The sequence below is a fragment of the Patagioenas fasciata genome, unplaced genomic scaffold, assembly GCF_037038585.1.
Source record: "Patagioenas fasciata isolate bPatFas1 unplaced genomic scaffold, bPatFas1.hap1 Unplaced_298, whole genome shotgun sequence".
NCBI lineage: Eukaryota > Metazoa > Chordata > Aves > Columbiformes > Columbidae > Patagioenas > Patagioenas fasciata.
In genome coordinates, this window is record NW_027288730.1 from 22,076 (window position 1) to 45,775 (window position 23,700).

The 23,700-nt window shown below is 54.2% G+C and overlaps 2 long non-coding RNA genes across 2 annotated transcripts; both read left to right on the forward strand.

Moving 5' to 3' along the window:
- The first annotated feature begins 100 nt into the window (after positions 1-100).
- Positions 101-12,609, forward strand: LOC139826836 (uncharacterized). The gene is made up of 5 exons (XR_011736961.1): positions 101-5,090; positions 5,558-5,637; positions 5,949-6,735; positions 6,918-7,006; positions 7,926-12,609. It is a non-coding gene; the product is annotated as an uncharacterized lncRNA (long non-coding RNA).
- An 8,706-nt stretch (positions 12,610-21,315) lies between these two features.
- Positions 21,316-23,684, forward strand: LOC139826837 (uncharacterized). Its single transcript, XR_011736962.1, has 4 exons — positions 21,316-21,580; positions 22,048-22,127; positions 22,439-23,211; positions 23,471-23,684. It is a non-coding gene; the product is annotated as an uncharacterized lncRNA (long non-coding RNA).
- Positions 23,685-23,700: the final 16 nt, after the last annotated feature.

Here is a 23,700-nt window from a genome sequence, read left to right on the forward strand (position 1 = left end):
GGGGGCCGGGGCCAAGGCAAGGTGGCCTTGTGGTGGGGTGTGGGGATGCGTCAGCGACCGGACTCGCCCCCTCGTGTGACTGTACGGGCCTGGGGTGGGTATATTTTTGTTTTCTGTGCATCTCTGTTCGGGTGGAGCAGCTCGCAAAGGCGAAAGCAAGAAAGAAGAGGAAGGTGGTGAACCTACGAGGAAGAGCGATCAAGAAAGAGGATTGGAGTGCATCTGCAAGTCAACAGGGATCAAGAAAGAAGATGACGGTGGTAGAGCTGCGAGTCAGGAGGGATCAAGAAAGAAGAGGAGGAAGGTGATGGAGCTGCGAGTCAGGAGTGAGGAGGAAGAAAATGTCCCCCTTGGGACAGGGACCTCCCTGTAATCAGGACTGCGCCCTCCCACCCCTGGAAACTGCTCAGGGGCCCAGACATCCATGGGAAGGTTGTGTCCGACAACACGAGCCAGATCTTCAGCACTGGCTGCTGTTCAGCTGGGACCAGGGGCTGCTGGTGGGGTTTTGGGAGGCGGGGTGGGTGAGTAGAGGCTGGGCTTTTGTACTCATGAGTGGTTGAGAGAGAGGGCTGGACACCTCTTGGGAGGTGTCTTGTCTGTCTGCCATCAGCTAAAGGAGGGGGAAGAGGATCCTGCCGGGGTGAGGGCCTGGCCAGCTCTCCACTCCCAGGGCTCTTGATGCTGATGTGGTGTGTTGCTATAAGTGCCAGGGGTGACTGGCAAAGAAAGTCTTTGTGGGGTGCATGCTGGGAAACTGTGCTGCTCCGGAGGGGCTGGGTTGGTGGGAAGGCCTGTGCGGGGGGCCGGGGCCAAGGCAAGGTGGGCTTGCTGTGGGATGTGGGGATGCGTCAGCGAGCGGACTCACCCCCTATGTGACTGTACGGGCTTGGGGTGGGTGTATTTCTGTCTTCAGGGCATTTCGGTTTGGGTGGAGCAGCTCACAAAGGCGAAAGCAAGAAAGGAAAGTAAGGTTGTGAACTTACGAGAAAGAGTGATCAAGAAAGAGGATTTGAGTTCATCCGGGAGTCGAGGGATCAAGAAAGAAGAGGAGGAAGGTGATGGACGTGCATATTGAAAATGAGAGGGAAGATGGGCAACCTGAAGCATGGAGCACGGGAATGTCTCCTAGAACAAAGGGACCTTTCTGTAATCAGAGATCCCCCCTCCTGCCTTACAAACTGAACAAAGAGGACTGCGAGAGGGAGCGCTCTGACAGGACAAGAGGTATCAGTAAATCTGGCAAGAGGACAGTGGGGGAAGCGCTCTGGCGGATCAACAAGTCTCAATATATGTGGCAAGAGGATGATGGGGGAGAGTTCACCAGTGGTTCAAAAGTCACCCAGAAAAAGGGGAAGAGGATGTCAAGGGGGGAGCGCTCTGGTCGATCACAAGACTCTCCTAAAAAACACACCAGGATGGTGGTGGGGGGGAATGTCCTATATGGGACAAGGGGTCCCGAGAAATCCAGCAAGAGGATGGTGGGGGGGAGCACTCCAGCAGACCAAGGATGTACTAAGGAAAGGCAAAAGGACGGCAGGAGGAGAGACCCAGTGGGTCAAGAGGTACCAAGAAATCCAGCAAGAGGACGACAGGGAGGAGCTCTTTAGCAGGCCAAAATCCCACTGAGGAAAGGCAAGAGGACAGCGGGGGAGAGCGCTCCAGTTCTTCAAGTGACTTCCCAGGCAGAAGGCAGGAGCATGGCGGGGCAGGACTGCGGCAGGTCAAGAATTCTCAGTCTGGCAATAGGATGGCGGGGAGGAGCGTTCCAGCGGGAGAAGAGCGCCCTGACTAGAGGCAAGACGAGGGTGAGGGAGAGCACTCGGACGTGTCAAGAAGACTCCCCCAAAAAGTGCAAGAGGAAGGCCGGTGGGGAGAGCAATCCAGCAGATCAGGAAGTCTCAATAAATGTGGTAAGAAGGTGGCGGGTGGGAGCTCCCCAGTGGTTCAAGAGGTCCCAAGATATCCAGCAAGAGAACTGTGAGGGAGAGCGCTCCAACAGGTCAAGCGGTGTCAAGAAATCCAGCAAGACAATGGTGGAAAACGCTCCGGTGAATCACAAGATTCCCCCCAAAAAAGGCAAGAGAATGGTGCAGGGGAGCACTCTGGTGGATCAAGAAGCACCCAGGAAAAGGGGAAGAAGATGGTGGGGGGGAGCACTCTGGTTGGTCACAAGACTCCCCCAGAAAACACAAGAGGGTGGCAGGGGGAACGCCCTAATGGGTCAAGAGGACCCAAGAAATCCAGCAAGAGGACGGCGAGGGGTAGCGCTCTGGCAGATCAGGACGTCTCAATAAATGCGGTAAAAGGATGGTGGGTGGGAGCCCCTCAGTGGTTCACAAGGTTCCAGGAAATCCAGCAAGAGGACGGCGTGGGGGAGCGCTGTGGCAGATGAAGAACCCTCAGTACATCTGGCAAGAGGACGGTGAGGGGGTGCTCTGATGGGTCAAGGTTGCTCTGAAAAAAGCCCAAGAGGGTGGTAAGGAGAAGCTCACCGGTGATTCACGAATCACCCAGAAAAAAGGGAAGAGGACAGTGCGGGGGAGCTCTTCAGTTGTTGAAGAGAATCCCCAGAAAAAGGCAGGAGGATGATGAGGGGGAACACTCTGGCGGGTCAAGAAGTCTCAATAAGTCCGGCAAGAAGACGGTGGGGAGGAGAGCTCGTGTGGGTCAAGAGGTCCCAAGAAACCCAGCAAGAGGACAGCAGGGGCGAGCGCTCCGTCAGATCAGGAAATCTCGATAAATGCAGTTAGAGGATGGTGGGTGTGAGCCCCTCAGTTGTTTAAGACGTCCCAAGAAATCCAGCAAGAGAACTGCGAGGGGGAGCGCTCCGGCAGGTCAAGCGATGTCAAGAAATCCAGCAAGACAATGGTGGAGAACTCTGCGGCGAGTCACAAGACTCTCCCAAAAAAGGCAAAAGAATGGTGCAGGGGAGCACTCTGGTGGATCAAGAAGCACCCAGGAAAAGGGGAAGAGGATGGTGGGGGGAAACGGCCTGGTTGGTCACAAGACTCCCCCAAAAACCACAAGAGGGTGGCAGGGGGAACGCCCTAATGGGTCAAGAAGTCCCAAGAAATCCAGCAGGAGGACGACAGGGAGGAGCTCTTTAGCAGGCCAAAATCCCACTGAGGAAAAGGCAAGAGGACAGCGGGGGAGAGGGCTCCAGTTCTTCAAGTGACTTCCCAGGCAGAAGGCAGGAGCATGGTGGGGCAGGACTGCGGCAGGTCAAGAATTCTCAGTCTGGCAATAGGATGGCGGGGAGGAGCGTTCCAGCGGGAGAAGAGCGCCCTGACTAGAGGCAAGACAAGGGTGAGGGAGAGCGCTCGGATGTGTGAAGAAGACTCCCCCAAAAAAGTGCAAGAGGAAGGCCAGGGGGAGAGCAATCCAGCAGATCAGGAAGTCTCAATAAATGCGGTAAGAGGATGGCGGGTGGGAGCCCCCCCAGTGGTCCAAGAGATCCCAAGAAATCCAGCAAGAGGACGGCAAGGGGGAGCGCTCCAGCAGATCAGGAAATGTCGATAAATGCGGTTAGAGGATGGTGGGTGGGAGCCCCACAGTTGTTTAAGGCATCCCAAGAAATCCAGCAAAAGGACGGCGAGGGGGAACGCTCTGGCAGATCAGGACGTCTCAATAAATGCGGTAAGAGGATGGCGGGTGGGAGCCCCCCAGTGGTTCAAAATGTCCCAAGATATCCAGGAAGAGAACTGTGAGGGCGAGCGCTCCGGCAGGTCAAGCGATGTCAACAAATCCAGCAAGACAATGGTGGAGAACGCTCCGGTGAGTCACAAGACTCCACCAAAAAAGGCAAGAGAATGGTTAGAGGATGGTAACAGGCAGCTTTGAGAGCACTCTGGTGGATCAAGAAGCACCCAGGAAAAGGGGAAGAGGATGGTGGGGGGAAACGGCCTGGTTGATCACAAGACTCCCCCAAAAACCACAAGAGGGTGGCAGGGGGAACGCCCTAAGGGGTCAAGAGGTTCCAAGAAATCCAGCAGGAGGACGGCGAGGGGGAGCGCTCCAGCAGGCTGAGATTGTACTAAAGAAAGGCAAAAGGACAGCAGGAGGAGAAACCCAGTGGGTCAAGAGGTCCCAAGAAATCCAGTAAGAGGACAACAGGGAGGAGTGCTCTGGCAGGCCAAAATCTCAGTGAAGAAAGGCAAGAGGACAGCAGGGGGGAGTGCTCCAGTTCTTCAAGTGACTTCCCAGGTAGAAGGCAGAAGGACGGTGGGGTAGCGCTGGGACAGGTCGAGAATTCTCAATCTGGCAATAGGACAGCAGGGAGGAGCATCCAGCGGGACAGGAGCGCCCTGAAAATAGGCAAGACAAGGGTGAGTGAGAGCACTCCGAGATGTCAAGAAGTGTCAAAAAATCTGGTAAAGGATGGCAGGGGGGAGTGCTGTGGATATTCAAGAGACTCCCCAGTAAAAGGCAAGAGGACGGCGCGGGGAAGTGCTCCAGCACGTCAAGATCGCACTGAAGAAAGGCAAGGTCACAGTGGGGGGGAGCATTCCCGTTGTTCCAATGGTTCAAAAGGTCCCAAGAAATCCAACAAGAGAACTGCGAGGGGGAGCGCTCTGGCAAGTCAAGCGGTGTCAATAACCCCAGCAAGGCAACGGCGGAGAGCGCTCTGGTGAGTCACGAGACTCCCCTACAAAGGACGAGAGGATGGTGGAGGGGAGCCCACCAGTGGTTCAAGCAGCACCCAGGAAAAGGGGAGGAGGCTGACGAGGGGCAGGCCTCTGGCGGGCCAAGATCGCTGAGGGAAGGTGCGGGGGAGCTTGCTGGTGGCTCAAGAGACCTCTAGAAAAAGGTAAGAGGGCGGCGGGGGGTGGGAGGGCGCCTCAGCTGGTGAAGAGGAACCCCGAAAACAAGGCAAGAGAATGTTGGTGGGGGGAGCGCTCTGGCGGTTCCAGAGGCTCCCCGAGATCCGCTCAGACGGCAGCGGGTAACGCGGCAGCTCAGCGTCAATCAAAGAAGAACAGGAAGGTGGTTGACCTGCAATTCCAGAGCGAGGAGGAAGACTGGCAACCCGAACGAGGAGCAGCAGAACTTGGCATGGCCTCTGAAATCCTCCTTTAATCTGGGCTCAGGTAAGCTGGAAGCAGGGGACATAGGCTGGGGTTTGGGAGGTGGGCAGGTGAGAAATGATCCGCATTTTTGATCTCCTGAGTGACTGAAGCGCCTGGGAGTTCATTTGGAGTCGTTGCCTTACTTGATTTTACACTGACTTTTGCATTATATTTTAATGACGTAGAATTTTCCGTTTTGACATCGAAACCTAAACTTCTTTGGAAATTCATCCTCTGTCCCTTCAGTCTCAGCTCGTGGCACTTCCACTGTCTCGTGGCCCGCGTTTCAATGTGCATTAGATCGCTTCCTGGGCCTTGGATTTTAAGTAATGGTCCGTCACAAGTTTGTTTTTCTTGTCCTTAACAGGCAGCTTTGAGAGCTCTCTAAGGAAAAGTGATATCTTTTTACCTTGTTACTGCTCTTTCCATGTTACGAGCAGCCACCCTCTTTATGATCAGTCTCATGCTTTTCTTCCTTTCTTGCCCAGGTTCAGAATACCAGGAATTCCAAGCTTCAAGTTTCCCGTGGAACATTGCGGGAGACCTTGATAACGTGGCAATGAGGGAGGTGATGAAGAGAAACAATACCTGTTCCTTTCCCATTTCAAGACGTTATTTTTTACCTTCCTGGTAGCTGTGAGATGATTTGCAATCTTGCGCTAGCATCTGCCTGAAAGAGAACACGGACCCTTTGGGTGCCTCCTCAAGAAATACTTGCTCTATGGTTCTGGCGATGTCCAGGCTTCAAGGGTGGGGCATAGGGGAGTGTAAATCTTAGGGGGCCTCCCGGGATGTCTGCAGGTTTGGGTGACCCGTGGCTGGGACGGGGACGCCGAGGTTGTCAATCTTGCCCTGAATCTCTCGCTCCCTCTCTTGCAGCACCCGAGACCGAATGGAGGAGCAAGTGTACGGGAAGTTCCTGCGCCACGACACAGATCACATTTATCGCTCTCGCCCTGAGAGGCCCGGAGAACCAAACCGTTCCCATCGTGCCTTGAAGCAGCCTCTGCTCACGCGCTTCTCCCAGGGAGAAGGCAGAATGGCAGTAGCTCGCCACGTTATACCACAGGGTGCACACTCTGCAGCTTTCAAGCCCAGCTCTGCGTTAGCTCACCCCTGCAATTTTGCACCGCCCACGCAAATTTGAGTTGTCGCTGGTTGTTGCAGCGTTTGGCTTTGGTGAGGACAGCGTGTGTTTGTCAGCAGTTGGTGTAGGGTGGAATCTTGAGGAGAAAGTGATATTTCCGTGCCAGAACTGGTTGGTGTTTGCATGGTATTGTGGTAGTTGTTCCCACAGGTGATCAGTGCTGGAGTGTTATTGCAGGATGAGGGGATTTTGAAGGCTTGTCTGTGAGATGCACTAGAGGCAGCAGTTGCAAACGAAAGGCTGAGGTGTGGAGAGTTTGTCGGTGGGTTTTGGACAGTTGTCAGTTGAAGAGTTGGTTGTTTGCAGGTGAGGTGTAGAGCAGAGGGTGAAGCTGACTTTGCCTGGGCGGCGCAACTGGATGGGTGTGCAGAGCTGAGGAGAGCGGGCTTCTGCGGGTGACCCTAAAGCTGGAGAACCAGCCAGCGGCAGCTCCAGACAGTCCCGCTGCCGAGCTTGGCCGTGTAGGGCCAGTGCCCTGGGGCACAGGGAGTGTGACCCTCCGCAAGCACCAAACAGCAGGTGAGGACTGTGGGGATTTGTACTGAGCTATGATATCTCTAAGGCATGTGCGAGGGGCCGGGGCCAAGGCAAGGTGGGCTCGTTGTGGGGTGTGGGGAGGTGTCAGCCCCCGGACTCAGCCCCTGTCTGATTGTAGTGCCCTTGGGCTGGTGTAGCTCAGTCCTCTGTGTGTTTCTCTTCAGGTGGAGCAGCGTGCAAAGGAAAAGCAAGGAAGGAGAGGAAGGTGGTGAACCTATGAGGAAGAGTGTAGCGAATCTGGCGTGGACTCACGGTAAGGTGCCATGAGAGACATTTATTACAAACTCAGGTTTGCATTTATACTCGCTATGATGCTTGCTCAAGCATTTGCTCTTTAGCTAAGTTAGACATTACATGAGCGATGTAACTGCCATATACGCATTTTTTTCTATAGTAAGCTGTCCCTCTGTCCCTGATGTATCAGTCCTGTATCCTGTATCTTAGTAGTCATAATTTTTCCCCAAGTAGATGAATATTTGCAAGCAGCTTTATCTCCAGTCGTTACCTGTTCATATAATTCTCATTCATCTTTGTGCCATGTCTCCAACTGAAATGTACCAGTTGTAGGAAAGTCTAGCACATGATTAGCAATCCATTGTAATAAACTCACCAATCAGACCCCTGATACATCCTGATTTTGCGTTTGTAGCGCATGTTGAAGGACATCCAGGGTTTGTCTTTGCTTAAGGGATAACTTCCCTCCCATGGTTCCCAATCGCTCACCTTTCGTTGGTGGTGGGCGCGCACTGTCCTGGTTCCCAGTCCTGTTTCCTGGTTCGATTGGGCTTCGCTACCAGAGCGGCTACTGCCTTTATAGGCACGCTGAAAGTCCCTGTTCCAGGACGCCATGTGTAGCGAATGCGGTACGGACTCTCTTTTAAGGTGCAATGAGAGATGTTTATTACAAATTCAGGCTTGCGTTTATACTCGCTATGATGCTTGCTCAAGCATTTGTTGATTAGCTAAGTTAGTCATTACATAAGTGATGTGTTTTGTGTTCCCACCAAAGTCACTGCCATAAACACCTTTTTTGTCTATCACAAGCTGTCCCTCTGTCCTTGATGCATCAATCCTGTATCAACTCCTCTGTCCTTGATGTATCACATAGCATACAGTCCTTTGTTCTTGTATTTTTCCACTAATGCTTGTTCTCATGCTGTTGACTCTTGCAGTTTCTCATGTGCCTGGTCTTCCGTGTACTGACACAGAAGAGCGATCACGAAAGAGGATTGGAGCGCACCTGTGAGTCAAGCAGAGTCAAGAAAGAAGATGACAGTGGTGGACCTGTGAGTCAGGAGGGGACAAAAGAGGAGAAAGGTGATGGAGCTACGAGTCAAGAGTGAGGAGGAAGATGGGCAGGCTGAGCCAGCGAGAAGGAGAATGTATCCTTAAGCACAGGGAACGATCTGTGATTAGTGCGTCCCCCTCCCACCCCTAGAAACCGTGCTCGGGGGTAAAGTGGTAAAATGGGAGCAGGGGCTGTTGGCTGTGTTTTGGGAGGTGGGGGTGGTGAGCAGGGGCTGGGCTCTTGGACTTGGGAGCAGTTAAGGGAGCAGGGTGGTCATCCCTTGGGAGGTGTCTGTCTGCCAGCAGGTAAAGGAGGGGGAAGAGGATCCTGCCGGGGTGAGGGCCTGGCCAGCTCTCCACTCCCAGGGCTCTTGATGCTGGTGTGGTGTGTTGCTGTAAGTGCCAGGGGTGACTGGCAAAGAAAGTCTTTGTGGGGTGCATGCTGGGAAACTGTGCTGCTACGGAGGGGCTGGGTTGGTGGGAAGGCCTGTGCGGGGGGCCGGGACCAAGGCAAGGTGGGCTTGCTGTGGGATGTGGGGATGCGTCAGCGACCGGACTCACCCCCTATGTGACTGTACGGGCTTGGGGTGGGTGTATTTCTGTCTTCAGGGCATTTCGGTTTGGGTGGAGCAGCTCACAAAGGCGAAAGCAAGAAAGGAAAGTAAGGTTGTGAACTTACGAGAAAGAGTGATCAAGAAAGAGGATGTGAGTTCATCCGGGAATCGAGGGATCAAGAAAGAAGAGGAGGACGGTGATGGACGTGCATATTGAAAATGAGAGGGAAGATGGGCAACCTGAAGCATGGAGCACGGGAATGTCTCCTAGAACAAAGGGACCTTTCTGTAATCAGAGATCCCCCCTCCTACCTTACAAACTGAACAAAGAGGACTGCGAAAGGGAGCGCTCTGACAGGACAAGAGGTATCAGTAAATCTGGCAAGAGGACAGGGGGGGAAGCGCTCTGGCGGATCAACAAGTCTCAATATATGTGGCAAGAGGATGATGGGGGAGAGTTCACCAGTGGTTCAAAAGTCACCCAGAAAAAGGGGAAGAGGATGTCAAGGGGGGAGCGCTCTGGTCGATCACAAGACTCTCCTAAAAAACACAACAGGATGGTGGTGGGGGGGAATGTCCTATATGGGACAAGGGGTCCCGAGAAATCCAGCAAGAGGATGGTGGGGGGGAGCACTCCAGCAGAACAAGAATGTACTAAGGAAAGGCAAAAGGACGGCAGGAGGAGAGACCCAGTGGGTCAAGAGGTACCGAGAAATCCAGCAAGAGGACGACAGGGAGGAGCTCTTTAGCAGGCCAAAATCCCACTGAGGAAAGGCAAGAGGACAGCGGGGGAGAGCGCTCCAGTTCTTCAAGTGACTTCCCAGGCAGAAGGCAGGAGCATGGCGGGGCAGGACTGCGGCAGGTCAAGAATTCTCAGTCTGGCAATAGGATGGCGGGGAGGAGCGTTCCAGCGGGAGAAGAGCGCCCTGACTAGAGGCAAGACGAGGGTGAGGGAGAGCACTCGGACGTGTCAAGAAGACTCCCCCAAAAAGTGCAAGAGGAAGGCCGGTGGGGAGAGCAATCCAGCAGATCAGGAAGTCTCAATAAATGTGGTAAGAAGGTGGCGGGTGGGAGCTCCCCAGTGGTTCAAGAGGTCCCAAGATATCCAGCAAGAGAACTGTGAGGGAGAGCGCTCCAACAGGTCAAGCGGTGTCAAGAAATCCAGCAAGACAATGGTGGAAAACGCTCTGGTGAATCACAAGATTCCCCCCAAAAAAGGCAAGAGAATGGTGCAGGGGAGCACTCTGGTGGATCAAGAAGCACCCAGGAAAAGGGGAAGAAGATGGTGGGGGGGAGCACTCTGGTTGGTCACAAGACTCCCCCAGAAAACACAAGAGGGTGGCAGGGGGAACGCCCTAATGGGTCAAGAGGACCCAAGAAATCCAACAAGAGGACGGCGAGGGGGAGCGCTCCAGCAGATCAGGAAGTCTCGATAAATGCGGTAAGAGGATCGCGGGTGGGAGCCCCCTCAGTGGTCCAAGAGATCCCAAGAAATCCAGCAAGAGGACGGCAAGGGGGAGCGCTCTGGCAGATCAGGACGTCTCAATAAATGCGGTAAAAGGATGGTGGGTGGGAGCCCCTCAGTGGTTCACAAGGTTCCAGGAAATCCAGCAAGAGGACGGCGTGGGGGAGCGCTGTGGCAGATGAAGAACCCTCAGTACATCTGGCAAGAGGACGGTGAGGGGGTGCTCTGATGGGTCAAGGTTGCTCTGAAAAAAGCCCAAGAGGGTGGTAAGGAGAAGCTCACCGGTGATTCACGAATCACCCAGAAAAAAGGGAAGAGGACAGTGCGGGGGAGCTCTTCAGTTGTTGAAGAGAATCCCCAGAAAAAGGCAGGAGGATGATGAGGGGGAACACTCTGGCGGGTCAAGAAGTCTCAGTAAGTCCGGCAAGAAGACGGTGGGGAGGAGAGCTCGTGTGGGTCAAGAGGTCCCAAGAAACCCAGCAAGAGGACAGCAGGGGCGAGCGCTCCGGCAGATCAGGAAATCTCGATAAATGCAGTTAGAGGATGGTGGGTGTGAGCCCCTCAGTTGTTTAAGACGTCCCAAGAAATCCAGCAAGAGAACTGCGAGGGGGAGCGCTCCGGCAGGTCAAGCGATGTCAAGAAATCCAGCAAGACAATGGTGGAGAACTCTCCGGCGAGTCACAAGACTCTCCCAAAAAAGGCAAAAGAATGGTGCAGGGGAGCACTCTGGTGGATCAAGAAGCACCCAGGAAAAGGGGAAGAGGATGGTGGGGGGAAACGGCCTGGTTGGTCACAAGACTCCCCCAAAAACCACAAGAGGGTGGCAGGGGGAACGCCCTAATGGGTCAAGAAGTCCCAAGAAATCCAGCAGGAGGACGACAGGGAGGAGCTCTTTAGCAGGCCAAAATCCCACTGAGGAAAGGCAAGAGGACAGCGGGGGAGAGCGCTCCAGTTCTTCAAGTGACTTCCCAGGCAGAAGGCAGGAGCATGGCGGGGCAGGACTGCGGCAGGTCAAGAATTCTCAGTCTGGCAATAGGATGGCGGGGAGGAGCGTTCCAGCGGGAGAAGAGCGCCCTGACTAGAGGCAAGACAAGGGTGAGGGAGAGCGCTCGGATGTGTGAAGAAGACTCCCCCAAAAAAGTGCAAGAGGAAGGCCAGGGGGAGAGCAATCCAGCAGATCAGGAAGTCTCAATAAATGCGGTAAGAGGATGGCGGGTGGGAGCCCCCCCAGTGGTCCAAGAGATCCCAAGAAATCCAGCAAGAGGACGGCAAGGGGGAGCGCTCCAGCAGATCAGGAAATGTCGATAAATGCGGTTAGAGGATGGTGGGTGGGAGCCCCACAGTTGTTTAAGGCATCCCAAGAAATCCAGCAAAAGGACGGCGAGGGGGAACGCTCTGGCAGATCAGGACGTCTCAATAAATGCGGTAAGAGGATGGCGGGTGGGAGCCCCCCAGTGGTTCAAAATGTCCCAAGATATCCAGGAAGAGAACTGTGAGGGCGAGCGCTCCGGCAGGTCAAGCGATGTCAACAAATCCAGCAAGACAATGGTGGAGAACACTCCGGTGAGTCACAAGACTCCACCAAAAAAGGCAAGAGAATGGTTAGAGGATGGTAACAGGCAGCTTTGAGAGCACTCTGGTGGATCAAGAAGCACCCAGGAAAAGGGGAAGAGGATGGTGGGGGGAAACGGCCTGGTTGATCACAAGACTCCCCCAAAAACCACAAGAGGGTGGCAGGGGGAACGCCCTAAGGGGTCAAGAGGTTCCAAGAAATCCAGCAGGAGGACGGCGAGGGGGAGCGCTCCAGCAGGCTGAGATTGTACTAAAGAAAGGCAAAAGGACAGCAGGAGGAGAAACCCAGTGGGTCAAGAGGTCCCAAGAAATCCAGTAAGAGGACAACAGGGAGGAGTGCTCTGGCAGGCCAAAATCTCAGTGAAGAAAGGCAAGAGGACAGCAGGGGGGAGTGCTCCAGTTCTTCAAGTGACTTCCCAGGTAGAAGGCAGAAGGACGGTGGGGTAGCGCTGGGACAGGTCGAGAATTCTCAATCTGGCAATAGGACAGCAGGGAGGAGCATCCAGCGGGACAGGAGCGCCCTGAAAATAGGCAAGACAAGGGTGAGTGAGAGCACTCCGAGATGTCAAGAAGTGTCAAAAAATCTGGTAAAGGATGGCAGGGGGGAGTGCTGTGGATATTCAAGAGACTCCCCAGTAAAAGGCAAGAGGACGGCGCGGGGAAGTGCTCCAGCACGTCAAGATCGCACTGAAGAAAGGCAAGGTCACAGTGGGGGGGAGCATTCCCGTTGTTCCAATGGTTCAAAAGGTCCCAAGAAATCCAACAAGAGAACTGCGAGGGGGAGCGCTCTGGCAAGTCAAGCGGTGTCAATAACCCCAGCAAGGCAACGGCGGAGAGCGCTCTGGTGAGTCACGAGACTCCCCTACAAAGGACGAGAGGATGGTGGAGGGGAGCCCACCAGTGGTTCAAGCAGCACCCAGGAAAAGGGGAGGAGGCTGACGAGGGGCAGGCCTCTGGCGGGCCAAGATCGCTGAGGGAAGGTGCGGGGGAGCTTGCTGGTGGCTCAAGAGACCTCTAGAAAAAGGTAAGAGGGCGGCGGGGGGTGGGAGGGCGCCTCAGCTGGTGAAGAGGAACCCCGAAAACAAGGCAAGAGAATGTTGGTGGGGGGAGCGCTCTGGTGGTTCCAGAGGCTCCCCGAGATCCGCTCAGACGGCAGCGGGTAACGCGGCAGCTCAGCGTCAATCAAAGAAGAACAGGAAGGCGGTTGACCTGCAATTCCAGAGCGAGGAGGAAGACTGGCAACCCGAACGAGGAGCAGCAGAACTTGGCATGGCCTCTGAAATCCTCCTTTAATCTGGGCTCAGGTAAGCTGGAAGCAGGGGACATAGGCTGGGGTTTGGGAGGTGGGCAGGTGAGAAATGATCCGCATTTTTGATCTCCTGAGTGACTGAAGCGCCTGGGAGTTCATTTGGAGTCGTTGCCTTACTTGATTTTACACTGACTTTTGCATTATATTTTAATGACGTAGAATTTTCCGTTTTGACATCGAAACCTAAACTTCTTTGGAAATTCATCCTCTGTCCCTTCAGTCTCAGCTCGTGGCACTTCCACTGTCTCGTGGCCCGCGTTTCAATGTGCATTAGATCGCTTCCTGGGCCTTGGATTTTAAGTAATGGTCCGTCACAAGTTTGTTTTTCTTGTCCTTAACAGGCAGCTTTGAGAGCTCTCTAAGGAAAAGTGATATCTTTTTACCTTGTTACTGCTCTTTCCATGTTACGAGCAGCCACCCTCTTTATGATCAGTCTCATGCTTTTCTTCCTTTCTTGCCCAGGTTCAGAATACCAGGAATTCCAAGCTTCAAGTTTCCTGTGGAACATTGCGGGAGACCTTGATAACGTGGCAATGAGGGAGGTGATGAAGAGAAACAATACCTGTTCCTTTCCCATTTCAAGACGTTATTTTTTACCTTCCTGGTAGCTGTGAGATGATTTGCAATCTTGCGCTAGCATCTGCCTGAAAGAGAACACGGACCCTTTGGGTGCCTCCTCAAGAAATACTTGCTCTATGGTTCTGGCGATGTCCAGGCTTCAAGGGTGGGGCATAGGGGAGTGTAAATCTTAGGGGGCCTCCCGGGATGTCTGCAGGTTTGGGTGACCCGTGGCTGGGACGGGGACGCCGAGGTTGTCAATCTTGCCCTGAATCTCTCGCTCCCTCTCTTGCAGCACCCGAGACCGAATGGAGGAGCAAGTGTACGGGAAGTTCCTGCGCCACGACACAGATCACATTTATCGCTCTCGCCCTGAGAGGCCCGGAGAACCAAACCGTTCCCATCGTGCCTTGAAGCAGCCTCTGCTCACGCGCTTCTCCCAGGGAGAAGGCAGAATGGCAGTAGCTCGCCACGTTATACCACAGGGTGCACACTCTGCAGCTTTCAAGCCCAGCTCTGCGTTAGCTCACCCCTGCAATTTTGCACCGCCCACGCAAATTTGAGTTGTCGCTGGTTGTTGCAGCGTTTGGCTTTGGTGAGGACAGCGTGTGTTTGTCAGCAGTTGGTGTAGGGTGGAATCTTGAGGAGAAAGTGATATTTCCGTGCCAGAACTGGTTGGTGTTTGCATGGTATTGTGGTAGTTGTTCCCACAGGTGATCAGTGCTGGAGTGTTATTGCAGGATGAGGGGATTTTGAAGGCTTGTCTGTGAGATGCACTAGAGGCAGCAGTTGCAAACGAAAGGCTGAGGTGTGGAGAGTTTGTCGGTGGGTTTTGGACAGTTGTCAGTTGAAGAGTTGGTTGTTTGCAGGTGAGGTGTAGAGCAGAGGGTGAAGCTGACTTTGCCTGGGCGGCGCAACTGGATGGGTGTGCAGAGCTGAGGAGAGCGGGCTTCTGCGGGTGACCCTAAAGCTGGAGAACCAGCCAGCGGCAGCTCCAGACAGTCCCGCTGCCGAGCTTGGCCGTGTAGGGCCAGTGCCCTGGGGCACAGGGAGTGTGACCCTCCGCAAGCACCAAACAGCAGGTGAGGACTGTGGGGATTTGTACTGAGCTATGATATCTCTAAGGCATGTGCGAGGGGCCGGGGCCAAGGCAAGGTGGGCTCGTTGTGGGGTGTGGGGAGGTGTCAGCCCCCGGACTCAGCCCCTGTCTGATTGTAGTGCCCTTGGGCTGGTGTAGCTCAGTCCTCTGTGTGTTTCTCTTCAGGTGGAGCAGCGTGCAAAGGAAAAGCAAGGAAGGAGAGGAAGGTGGTGAACCTATGAGGAACAGTGTAGCGAATCTGGCGTGGACTCACGGTAAGGTGCCATGAGAGACATTTATTACAAACTCAGGTTTGCATTTATACTCGCTATGATGCTTGCTCAAGCATTTGCTCTTTAGCTAAGTTAGACATGACATGAGCGATGTAACTGCCATATACGCATTTTTTTCTATAGTAAGCTGTCCCTCTGTCCCTGATGTATCAGTCCTGTATCCTGTATCTTAGTAGTCATAATTTTTCCCCAAGTAGATGAATATTTGCAAGCAGCTTTATCTCCAGTCGTTACCTGTTCATATAATTCTCATTCATCTTTGTGCCATGTCTCCAACTGAAATGTACCAGTTGTAGGAAAGTCTAGCACATGATTAGCAATCCATTGTAATAAACTCACCAATCAGACCCCTGATACATCCTGATTTTGCGTTTGTAGCGCATGTTGAAGGACATCCAGGGTTTGTCTTTGCTTAAGGGATAACTTCCCTCCCATGGTTCCCAATCGCTCACCTTTCGTTGGTGGTGGGCGCGCACTGTCCTGGTTCCCGGTCCTGTTTCCTGGTTCGATTGGGCTTCGCTACCAGAGCGGCTACTGCCTTTATAGGCACGCTGAAAGTCCCTGTTCCAGGGCGCCATTTGTAGCGAATGCGGTACGGACTCTCTTTTAAGGTGCAATGAGAGATGTTTATTACAAACTCAGGCTTGCGTTTATACTCGCTATGATGCTTGCTCAAGCATTTGTTGATTAGCTAAGTTAGTCATTACATAAGTGATGTGTTTTGTGTTCCCACCAAAGTCACTGCCATCAACACCTTTTTTGTCTATCACAAGCTGTCCCTCTGTCCTTGATGCATCAATCCTGTATCAACTCCTCTGTCCTTGATGTATCACATAGCATACAGTCCTTTGTTCTTGTATTTTTCCACTAATGCTTGTTCTCATGCTGTTGACTCTTGCAGTTTCTCACGTGCCCGGTCTTCCGTGTACTGACACAGAAGAGCGATCACGAAAGAGGATTGGAGCGCACCTGTGAGTCAAGCAGAGTCAAGAAAGAAGATGACAGTGGTGGACCTGTGAGTCAGGAGGGGACAAAAGAGGAGAAAGGTGATGGAGCTACGAGTCAAGAGTGAGGAGGAAGATGGGCAGCCTGAGCCAGCGAGAAGGAGAATGTATCCTTAAGCACAGGGAACGATGTGTGATTAGTGCGTCCCCCTCCCACCCCTAGAAACCGTGCTCGGGGGTAAAGTGGTAAAATGGGAGCAGGGGCTGTTGGCTGTGTTTTGGGAGGTGGGGGTGGTGAGCAGGGGCTGGGCTCTTGGACTTGGGAGCAGTTAAGGGAGCAGGGTGGTCATCCCTTGGGAGGTGTCTGTCTGCCAGCAGGTAAAGGAGGGGGAAGAGGATCCTGCTGGGGTGAGGGCCTGGCCAGCTCTCCACTCCCAGGGCTCTTGATGCTGGTGTGGTGTGTTGCTGTAAGTGCCAGGGGTGACTGGCAAAGAAAGTCTTTGTGGGCTGCATGCTGGGAAACTGTGCTGCTACGGAGGGGCTGGGTTGGTGGGAAGGCCTGTGCGGGGGGCCGGGGCCAAGGCAAGGTGGCCTTGTGGTGGGGTGTGGGGATGCGTCAGCGACCGGACTCGCCCCCTCGTGTGACTGTACGGGCCTGGGGTGGGTATATTTTTGTTTTCTGTGCATCTCTGTTCGGGTGGAGCAGCTCGCAAAGGCGAAAGCAAGAAAGAAGAGGAAGGTGGTGAACCTACGAGGAAGAGCGATCAAGAAAGAGGATTGGAGTGCATCTGCAAGTCAACAGGGATCAAGAAAGAAGATGACGGTGGTAGAGCTGCGAGTCAGGAGGGATCAAGAAAGAAGAGGAGGAAGGTGATGGAGCTGCGAGTCAGGAGTGAGGAGGAAGAAAATGTCCCCCTTGGGACAGGGACCTCCCTGTAATCAGGACTGCGCCCTCCCACCCCTGGAAACTGCTCAGGGGCCCAGACATCCATGGGAAGGTTGTGTCCGACAACACGAGCCAGATCTTCAGCACTGGCTGCTGTTCAGCTGGGACCAGGGGCTGCTGGTGGGGTTTTGGGAGGCGGGGTGGGTGAGTAGAGGCTGGGCTTTTGTACTCATGAGTGGTTGAGAGAGAGGGCTGGACACCTCTTGGGAGGTGTCTTGTCTGTCTGCCAGCAGGTAAAGGAGGGGGAAGAGGATCCTGCCGGGGTGAGGGCCTGGCCAGCTCTCCACTCCCAGGGCTCTTGATGCTGATGTGGTCTGTTGCTGTAAGTGCCAGGGGTGACTGGCAAAGAAAGTCTTTGTGGGGTGCATGCTGGGAAACTGTGCTGCTACGGAGGGGCTGGGTTGGTGAGAAGGCCTGTGCGGGGGGCCGGGGCCAAGGCAAGGTGGGCTTGCTGTGGGATGTGGGGATGCGTCAGCGAGCGGACTCACCCCCTATGTGACTGTACGGGCTTGGGGTGGGTGTATTTCTGTCTTCAGGGCATTTCGGTTTGGGTGGAGCAGCTCACAAAGGCGAAAGCAAGAAAGGAAAGTAAGGTTGTAAACTTACGAGAAAGAGTGATCAAGAAAGAGGATTTGAGTTCATCCGGGAGTCGAGGGATCAAGAAAGAAGAGGAGGAAGGTGATGGACGTGCATATTGAAAATGAGAGGGAAGATGGGCAACCTGAAGCATGGAGCAAGGGAATGTCTCCTAGAACAAAGGGACCTTTCTGTAATCAGAGATCCCCCCTCCTACCCTACAAACTGAACAAAGAGGACTGCGAGAGGGAGCGCTCTGACAGGACAAGAGGTATCAGTAAATCTGGCAAGAGGACAGTGGGGGAAGCGCTCTGGCGGATCAACAAGTCTCAATATATGTGGCAAGAGGATGATGGGGGAGAGTTCACCAGTGGTTCAAAAGTCACCCAGAAAAAGGGGAAGAGGATGTCAAGGGGGGAGCGCTCTGGTCGATCACAAGACTCTCCTAAAAAACACACCAGGATGGTGGTGGGGGGGAATGTCCTATATGGGACAAGGGGTCCCGAGAAATCCAGCAAGAGGATGGTGGGGGGGAGCACTCCAGCAGACCAAGAATGTACTAAGGAAAGGCAAAAGGACGGCAGGAGGAGAGACCCAGTGGGTCAAGAGGTACCGAGAAATCCAGCAAGAGGACGACAGGGAGGAGCTCTTTAGCAGGCCAAAATCCCACTGAGGAAAGGCAAGAGGACAGCGGGGGAGAGCGCTCCAGTTCTTCAAGTGACTTCCCAGGCAGAAGGCAGGAGCATGGCGGGGCAGGACATCGGCAGGTCAAGAATTCTCAGTCTGGCAATAGGATGGCGGGGAGGAGCGTTCCAGCGGGAGAAGAGCGCCCTGACTAGAGGCAAGACAAGGGTGAGGGAGAGCACTCGGACGTGTCAAGAAGACTCCCCCAAAAAGTGCAAGAGGAAGGCCGGTGGGGAGAGCAATCCAGCAGATCAGGAAGTCTCAATAAATGCGGTAAGAAGGTGGCAGGTGGGAGCTCCCCAGTGGTTCAAGAGGTCCCAAGATATCCAGCAAGAGAACTGTGAGGGAGAGCGCTCCAACAGGTCAAGCGGTGTCAAGAAATCCAGCAAGACAATGGTGGAAAACGCTCCGGTGAGTCACAAGATTCCCCCAAAAAAAGGCAAGAGAATGGTGCAGGGGAGCACTCTGGTGGATCAAGAAGCACCCAGGAAAAGGGGAAGAAGATGGTGGGGGGGAGCACTCTGGTTGGTCACAAGACTCCCCCAGAAAACACAAGAGGGTGGCAGGGGGAACGCCCTAATGGGTCAAGAGGACCCAAGAAATCCAGCAAGGGGACGGCGAGGGGGAGCGCTCTGGCAGATCAGGACGTCTCAATAAATGCGGTAAAAGGATGGTGGGTGGGAGGCCCCCAGTGGTTCAAGAGGTCCCAAGAAATCCAGCAAGAGGGCGGCGAGGGGGAGCGCTCTGGCAGATCAGGACGTCTCAATAAATGCGGTAAAAGGATGGTGGGTGGGAGCCCCCCAGTGGTTCACAAGGTTCCAGGAAATCCAGCAAGAGGACGGCGTGGGGGAGCGCTGTGGCAGATGAAGAACCCTCAGTACATCTGGCAAGAGGACGGTGAGGGGGTGCTCTGATGGGTCAAGGTTGCTCTGAAAAAAGCCCAAGAGGGTGGTAAGGAGAAGCTCACCGGTGATTCACGAATCACCCAGAAAAAAGGGAAGAGGACAGTGCGGGGGAGCTCTTCAGTTGTTGAAGAGAATCCCCAGAAAAAGGCAGGAGGATGATGAGGGGGAACACTCTGGCGGGTCAAGAAGTCTCAATAAGTCCGGCAAGAAGACGGTGGGGAGGAGAGCTCGTGTGGGTCAAGAGGTCCCAAGAAACCCAGCAAGAGGACAGCAGGGGCGAGCGCTCCGGCAGATCAGGAAATCTCGATAAATGCAGTTAGAGGATGGTGGGTGTGAGCCCCTCAGTTGTTTAAGACGTCCCAAGAAATCCAGCAAGAGAACTGCGAGGGGGAGCGCTCCGGCAGGTCAAGCGATGTCAAGAAATCCAGCAAGACAATGGTGGAGAACTCTGCGGCGAGTCACAAGACTCTCCCAAAAAAGGCAAAAGAATGGTGCAGGGGAGCACTCTGGTGGATCAAGAAGCACCCAGGAAAAGGGGAAGAGGATGGTGGGGGGAAACGGCCTGGTTGGTCACAAGACTCCCCCAAAAACCACAAGAGGGTGGCAGGGGGAACGCCCTAATGGGTCAAGAAGTCCCAAGAAATCCAGCAAGAGGACGACAGGGAGGAGCTCTTTAGCAGGCCAAAATCCCACTGAGGAAAGGCAAGAGGACAGCGGGGGAGAGCGCTCCAGTTCTTCAAGTGACTTCCCAGGCAGAAGGCAGGAGCATGGCGGGGCAGGACTGCGGCAGGTCAAGAATTCTCAGTCTGGCAATAGGATGGCGGGGAGGAGCGTTCCAGCGGGAGAAGAGCGCCCTGACTAGAGGCAAGACAAGGGTGAGGGAGAGCGCTCGGATGTGTGAAGAAGACTCCCCCAAAAAAGTGCAAGAGGAAGGCCAGGGGGAGAGCAATCCAGCAGATCAGGAAGTCTCAATAAATGCGGTAAGAGGATGGCGGGTGGGAGCCCCCCCAGTGGTCCAAGAGATCCCAAGAAATCCAGCAAGAGGACGGCAAGGGGGAGCGCTCCAGCAGATCAGGAAATGTCGATAAATGCGGTTAGAGGATGGTGGGTGGGAGCCCCACAGTTGTTTAAGGCATCCCAAGAAATCCAGCAAAAGGACGGCGAGGGGGAACGCTCTGGCAGATCAGGACGTCTCAATAAATGCGGTAAGAGGATGGCGGGTGGGAGCCCCCCAGTGGTTCAAAATGTCCCAAGATATCCAGGAAGAGAACTGTGAGGGCGAGCGCTCCGGCAGGTCAAGCGATGTCAACAAATCCAGCAAGACAATGGTGGAGAACGCTCCGGTGAGTCACAAGACTCCACCAAAAAAGGCAAGAGAATGGTTAGAGGATGGTAACAGGCAGCTTTGAGAGCACTCTGGTGGATCAAGAAGCACCCAGGAAAAGGGGAAGAGGATGGTGGGGGGAAACGGCCTGGTTGGTCACAAGACTCCCCCAAAAACCACAAGAGGGTGGCAGGGGGAACGCCCTAAGGGGTCAAGAGGTTCCAAGAAATCCAGCAGGAGGACGGCGAGGGGGAGCGCTCCAGCAGGCTGAGATTGTACTAAAGAAAGGCAAAAGGACAGCAGGAGGAGAGACCCAGTGGGTCAAGAGGTCCCAAGAAATCCAGTAAGAGGACAACAGGGAGGAGTGCTCTGGCAGGCCAAAATCTCAGTGAAGAAAGGCAAGAGGACAGCAGGGGGGAGTGCTCCAGTTCTTCAAGTGACTTTCCAGGTAGAAGGCAGAAGGACGGTGGGGTAGCGCTGGGACAGGTCGAGAATTCTCAATCTGGCAATAGGACAGCAGGGAGGAGCATCCAGCGGGACAGGAGCGCCCTGAAAATAGGCAAGACAAGGGTGAGTGAGAGCACTCCGAGATGTCAAGAAGTGTCAAAAAATCTGGTAAAGGATGGCAGGGGGGAGTGCTGTGGATATTCAAGAGACTCCCCAGTAAAAGGCAAGAGGACGGCGCGGGGAAGTGCTCCAGCACGTCAAGATCGCACTGAAGAAAGGCAAGGTCACAGTGGGGGGGAGCATTCCCGTTGTTCCAATGGTTCAAAAGGTCCCAAGAAATCCAACAAGAGAACTGCGAGGGGGAGCGCTCTGGCAAGTCAAGCGGTGTCAATAACCCCAGCAAGGCAACGGCGGAGAGCGCTCTGGTGAGTCACGAGACTCCCCTACAAAGGACGAGAGGATGGTGGAGGGGAGCCCACCAGTGGTTCAAGCAGCACCCAGGAAAAGGGGAGGAGGCTGGCGAGGGGCAGGCCTCTGGCGGGCCAAGATCGCTGAGGGAAGGTGCGGGGGAGCTTGCTGGTGGCTCAAGAGACCTCTAGAAAAAGGTAAGAGGGCGGCGGGGGGTGGGAGGGCGCCTCAGCTGGTGAAGAGGAACCCCAAAAACAAGGCAAGAGAATGTTGGTGGGGGGAGCACTCTGGCGGTTCCAGAGGCTCCCCGAGATCCGCTCAGATGGCAGCGGGTAACGCGGCAGCTCAGCGTCAATCAAAGAAGAACAGGAAGGCGGTTGACCTGCAATTCCAGAGCGAGGAGGAAGACTGGCAACCCGAACGAGGAGCAGCAGAACTTGGCATGGCCTCTGAAATCCTCCTTTAATCTGGGCTCAGGTAAGCTGGAAGCAGGGGACATAGGCTGGGGTTTGGGAGGTGGGCAGGTGAGAAATGATCCGCATTTTTGATCTGCTGAGTGACTGAAGCGCCTGGGAGTTCATTTGGAGTCGTTGCCTTACTTGATTTTACACTGCCTTTTGCATTATATTTTAATGACGTAGAATTTTCCGTTTTGACATCGAAACCTAAACTTCTTTGGAAATTCATCCTCTGTCCCTTCAGTCTCAGCTCGTGGCACTTCCACTGTCTCGTGGCCCGCGTTTCAATGTACATTAGATCGCTTCCTGGGCCTTGGATTTTAAGTAATGGTCCGTCACAAGTTTGTTTTTCTTGTCCTTAACAGGCAGCTTTGAGAGCTCTCTAAGGAAAAGTGATATCTTTTTACCTTGTTACTGCTCTTTCCATGTTACGAGCAGCCACCCTCTTTATGATCAGTCTCATGCTTTTCTTCCTTTCTTGCCCAGGTTCAGAATACCAGGAATTCCAAGCTTCAAGTTTCCTGTGGAACATTGCGGGAGACCTTGATAACGTGGCAATGAGGGAGGTGATGAAGAGAAACAATACCTGTTCCTTTCCCATTTCAAGACGTTATTTTTTACCTTCCTGGTAGCTGTGAGATGATTTGCAATCTTGCGCTAGCATCTGCCTGAAAGAGAACACGGACCCTTTGGGTGCCTCCTCAAGAAATACTTGCTCTATGGTTCTGGCGATGTCCAGGCTTCAAGGGTGGGGCATAGGGGAGTGTAAATCTTAGGGGGCCTCCCGGGATGTCTGCAGGTTTGGGTGACCCGTGGCTGGGACGGGGACGCCGAGGTTGTCAATCTTGCCCTGAATCTCTCGCTCCCTCTCTTGCAGCACCGGAGACCGAATGGAGGAGCAAGTGTACGGGAAGTTCCTGCGCCACGACACAGATCACATTTATCGCTCTCGCCCTGAGAGACCCGGAGAACCAAACCGTTCCCATCGTGCCTTGAAGCAGCCTCTGCTCACGCGCTTCTCCCAGGGAGAAGGCAGAATGGCAGTAGCTCACCACGGTATACCACAGGGTGCACACTCTGCAGCTTTCAAGCCCAGCTCTATGTTAGCTCACACCTGCGATTTTGCGCCACATACGCAAATTTGAGTTGTCGCTGGTTGTTGCAGCATTTGGCTTTGGTGAGGACAGCGTGTTTGTCAGCAGTTGGTGTAGGGTGGAATCTTGAGGAGAAAGTGATATTTCCGTGCCAGAACTGGTTGGTGTTTGCCTGGTATTGTGGTAGTTGTTCCCACAGGTGATCAGTGCTGGAGTATTATTGCAGGATGAGGGGATTTTGAAGGCTTGTCTGTGAGATGCACTAGAGGCAGCAGTTGAAAGCGAAAGGCTGAGATTTGGAGAGGTTGTCGGTGGGTTTTGGACAGTTGTCAGTTGAAAGTTGGTTGTTTGCAGGTGAGGTGTAGAGCAGAGGGTGAAGCTGACTTTGCCTGGGCGGCGCAACTGGATGGGTGTGCAGAGCTGAGGAGAGCGGGCTTCTGCGGGTGACCCTAAAGCTGGAGAACCAGCCGGCAGCTCCAGACACTCCCGCAGGGCCGGGCAGGGCCAGTGTCCTGGGGCACAGTGAGTGTGACCCTCCGCAAGCACCAAACAGCAGGTGAGGACCGTGGGGATTTGTACTGAGCTGTGATATCTCTAACCCATGAAACTGGGGTCCAGCCTGAGCAGGGCATGTGCGGAAGCTGTGCTGCAGCGGAGGGGCAGAGCTGAGGGGAAGGGCTGTGTGAGGGGCCGGGGCCAAGGCAAGGCGGGCACGCTGTGGGGTGTGGGGAGGTGTCAGCCCCCAGATTCAGCCCCCGTCTGACTGTAGTGCCCTGGGGCTGATGTAGCTCAGTCCTCTGTGTGTTTCTCTTCAGGTGGAGCAGCGTGCAAAGGAAAAGCAAGGAAGGAGGCGAACCTGTGAGGAAGAGTGATCGAGAAAGAGGATTGGAGGGCACCTGTGAGTCAAGAGGGATCAAGAAAGAAGACAACAGTGGTGGAACCGCAGGTCAGGAGAGCTCAAGGAAGGAGAAAGGTGATTGTGGCAGTATTCTGACATTGGGCCTATGAGAAACTGTGAGAGTTGACAGCGTGAGAACAATCATTA